The following is a 4,303-nucleotide window of genomic DNA, read 5'->3' as shown; positions in this document are numbered from 1 at the left end:
AGAACTAAAGGTATTTATTGATAGGTCAATAGTTGCTTGGTGGATACGCTAAGGTCATATGTGGATAAGGTATCATAGAATTAGAATTTGTAATCTTTGCTTTATTTCCTATTCCTTGTTTGGTCGTGGATTTGGAGTTAGGGTCACTTATTCGAAGGTCTATCCTGTTTCGATTACATGTAACTGGTATTCACTATGCAAGTATTGAAGTAACCGATAACGATCATCCTATAATTATCTAAATTAGTACGTCTATTAATTATTTCTTTTATCCATATTCTCGCGTAGATAACATGGCTGGATTCCATCCCCATGGCAACCCGTACTTTCCCAACCAAGGTAACGGAGGATGGCTCGATGCGGAGCCAGAAGAGAATCATCCAATCCCTCTGGATGATGAATTCGTCAAGAACTTTTCAGAGGATTCTGACTCCGAACCCGAAGTCAACAACCTATCCCCAGTGGCTCAAATCCAGAACCCTAACCCTCGTCCAACATTTCAATGCCCCACACCTTTGTGGGCAACAAACATGAACAGATGGAGCCACGAATAGGGTTAACCCTTACCTTACAACGAAGATCGAAGATTCTATAACTTGAGCGAGGGAGGCTCAGTGGACAGAGTCCTGCCTATTCTGGTCTGCAGGATTGCTCGTAATGATGAACAGGGTAGAGCGGCCATCAACCGAATCATGGAAGTTAATGGCGATGCGAGAGTCAATACCATACGCATTCGCAATCTAGAGTCAGCTTATGAAAGGACTCAGAACCAGAATGCGACCTTGCAGAGAGATCTTGCTGCAACCCAAGCTGAAGTCAGGGAACTTCGAGCTCGTCAAGCAATATTTGAAAGGCGCATGAGAGACATGGAGCGCCGTCCGTCAGAATCAAGGACTCATTCCAGTGGTTCTCATCGTAGATAGAGCCTACTCAACTTTCTCTTTTGGATATAACTTATGTCTATGTAAAAACTATAGTTTTAGTTGCCTATCAATGATAAGACCTTGAACTTGTTAAGTCTTGCTAGGTCTTAGTTCTGTCAAAATTTTCCTATCTTGGTATGATGTAAGACCTACTTTTAGGTCATTTTTCCAAACTTGCTACATCTGTAATACCAATATTATTGACAAATATCTAATCTCATGGAAATTAATATCCAAGTGCTTTCATCTTTCTAGTACTAGATCTGCATTCAATCATACTTTCATTTATGTTGTTGGACTATGGAGAGTTAGTCCATGAGTCACTCTCATCATTCTCTCTATTAAATTCTTACCAATATCTTCATCTTTGTGATCTTATAGCTACAAGATGCAATATCTACGACTATTGTGGCAGCCTTAGCGCAATTCAGCAATAGTGGCGCTAGTGGTGGTGGTGCAGCTGCCCAGTATGCTCAGGGCGATGCTCTAGTATGTGCTAGGGAGTGCTCGTACAAAGACTTCACAAGCTGCAAACCCAGGGGCTTCAATGGAACTGGCGGAATCATTGCCCTCTCACAATGGTTCAAGCAAACGGAGTCGATCTTCGAGATCTGCTCCTGTCCGGAAGGGAGCAATGTAAAATTTGCCGCCTGCACCTTCGCGGACCGAGCCCTGACATGGTCGAATAGCCATGTCAAGTCACTATCTCTTATAGTGGAAAATGCTATCGGTTGGGAAGCTCTGAAGGAGCTCATGATCGAAGAGTACTGCCCGAGGGGCGAAGTTCAGAAGTTGGAGCAGGAACTCTGGAGCCTAGCCATGAAGGGCTCCGACATCGTCTCCTACACTGCCAGATTCAACAATCTGGTAGCGCTATGTACGACAATGGTCCCTTCTGAAGCAAAGAAGATTGAGAGGTATATCTGGGGGTTGGTGCCTCCATTCTAGGGGAATGCACTAGCTTCAAACCCTGCTACCTTCGATAGTGCCAAGCGATTGGCACAACGGCTCATTAACCATGGGGTCCGTACCCCATCAACAAAAACAACCCTAGCCACCTCAGAAACCTCCAAAGCCGCTGATAACAAGCAGAAATTCTGGGAAGATAAGAAGAAGAACGTTGCGCAAAAAGCTGCCAAAAAGCAACAGGTCGTAGCGGTTCATGCTGCGATAGCTCCTGTCGCTGCTGCACCGGTAAAGCAGTACGCTGGAAGTTTGCCGAAGTGCAACAAATGCAACTTCCACCACAACGGACCCTGCCAGTAAATGCAGTGCTCTAACTGCAATAGGAAGTGGCACACTTCCCGTTTCTGCAAAGGTCCGACAAGGCCAATGAACCAAGTCCTCAACGTTGGTGTGGGCCAGGCTTGCTACGGTTGTGGCGAAGTGGGACACTATAAAAGGAACTGCCCGAAGGCACGGAATGTCGGTGGAGTAGGAAGGGTTTTGGCTATAGTCCACGAGGAAGTAGTTATCGACCCCACAGTGGTCACTGGTATGTTTCTCCTCGATAACTCTTATGCATGCATTCTGTTTGATAGTGGAGCGGAGAGGAGTTTCGTGAACCAAAAATTTGCTCATTTACTTAAGCAAAAATCACAAGCACTTAAAGAACCGTTCACCGTAGAAATGGCTAACGGAAAGACTGAGAGCACTAGCAGTATATACATAGGATGTACTCTAACTCTAGATAGCCATTCATTTTCAATCGACCTCATGCCGGTCTCAATTAAAAGTTTCGACATCATAATCGGCATGGATTGGTTGAGTCTACATTGTGCCGACTTCATGTGTTATGAAAAGGTTGTTCGCCTTAATGTGCCATCTAGCGAAACTCTAGTAGTCTACGACGAAAAACCTTACACGAACCTTCGTATCATCTCGAGTATTCAAGCCAAGAAGTACCTGCGAAAGGAATGTCGCACATTCCTTGCTCATGTTTTCGATGTGAGCCAAGAGACGAAAGACATAAAGAACATCCCAGTGGTACACGATTTTCTCGACATCTTTCCAGAAGAACTCTCAGTATTACCTCTGCAATGTCAAGTTGATTTCAGAATCGACTTAGTTCCAGGTGCTACCCCAGTAGCCAAATAGCCCTATCGTCTAGCACCAGCCGAGATGCAGGAATTATCTAGTCAACTTAACGAGTTGCTCAATAAGGGCTTTATTAGACCAAGCTTCTCACCCTGGGGAGCTCCAGTCTTGTTCGTGAAGAAGAAAGACAGATCATTTCGTATGTGTATCGACTACAGAGAACTAAAGAAGCTTACCGTTAAGAATCGTTACCCTCTTCCTCGCATAGACGATTTGTTCGACGGCGAATTACTTTTCAAAGATAGATATGAGATCTGGGTATCACCAGTTACGAGTGCTTGAGGAGGATGTTCCGAAGACAGCCTTCCGAACTCGTTATGGACACTACGAGTTTGTATTAATGCCATTCAGATTGACTAATGTGCCTGCGGTATTCTTGGATTTAATGAATAGGGTATGTCGTCCTTATTTGGATCAGTTTGTCATTGTATTCATTGATGACATACTTATCTATTCTCATAGTAAGGAAGAGCATAGTAAGCATCTACGTAAGATCTTGGAGACATTACGATCAGAGAAGCTCTACACGAAGTTCTCTAAATGCAAGTTTTGGATTCGAAGAGTCGAATTCCTGGGCCACGTTGTTAGTGAAGAGGGAATTCATGTGGACCCTTCCAAAATTAAAGCCACTGAGAACTGGTCAGCACTGAAGACGCCTACCAAAATTCGTCAATTTCTAGGCCTCGCTGGCTACTATCGTAGGTTCATTAGGAACTTCTCGCGGATTGCGAAACCCCTTACTACATTGACCCAGAAAGGCGTGGCCTTTGACTGGGAAGAGAAACAAGAGAAGGCGTTCCAAACGTTGAAACGAGCCTTATGCACCGCACCGATACTATCCCTCCCAGAAGGAATAGAAGACTTCACGGTCTATTGCGATGCATCCAATCAAGGGCTCGACTGTGTTCTGATGTAACGGGGTAAGGTCATCGCCTATGCCTCAAGACAACTGAAGACGTACCAGGTCAACTACACCACACATGATCTTGAGTTAGGAGCAGTTGTGTTTGCTTTGAAGATCTGGAGACACTACCTGTATGGTACAAAAATCACTATCTTTACAGACCACAAGAGCCTACAACATATATTCGACCAGAAGGAGCTCAATATGAGACAACGACGATGGGTTAAGCTACTCAGTGACTACGAACGCGAAATTTGTTATCATCCGGGTAAAGCCAACGTAGTAGCTGACGCCCTAAGTCGGAAAGAATACTCTGGTCATAGAGTTAAGTCATTGACTATGACTATCCATTCACACTTGTCCACACAAATTAAGGAGG

Source organism: Lactuca sativa, chromosome 7, assembly GCF_002870075.4.
Source record: "Lactuca sativa cultivar Salinas chromosome 7, Lsat_Salinas_v11, whole genome shotgun sequence".
Taxonomy (NCBI): domain Eukaryota; kingdom Viridiplantae; phylum Streptophyta; class Magnoliopsida; order Asterales; family Asteraceae; genus Lactuca; species Lactuca sativa.
The sequence above is the reverse complement of the archived record's forward strand: the minus strand, read 5'-3'. Positions refer to the sequence as shown.